We start from the raw sequence: 332 nt of genomic DNA, 5'->3' as shown, positions 1-332 counted from the left end.
TGTCCAAACAATGATGTTCCTTGACTAAGGGAGTCATAAGTAATGGGGAGCGGGCGGGGAAGTGGAGCTGAGTCCATGATCGGATCAGCCACGATCGTATTGAATGACGGAGCAGGCTCGAGGGGCCAAATGGCCGACTCCTGCTCCTATTTCTTATGTTCACTGCTGACGAGTTTTTGGGGACAATCTGAAACGAAGGGGGCACAATTTTAAAAGTGGAGCTGGGCCAATCAGGGGTGATGTTAGCAAGCGTTTCTTCACACAAAGGGAGGGTGGGTATCTGGAACTCTCTCCCCTCCCCACCCCCCACCCAATGCTGCAAAAGGCTGTGG

This window comes from Pristiophorus japonicus, chromosome 8 (assembly GCF_044704955.1).
Source record: "Pristiophorus japonicus isolate sPriJap1 chromosome 8, sPriJap1.hap1, whole genome shotgun sequence".
Classification (NCBI taxonomy): Eukaryota; Metazoa; Chordata; class Chondrichthyes; family Pristiophoridae; genus Pristiophorus; species Pristiophorus japonicus.
Note: the sequence above shows the minus strand (reverse complement) of the source record.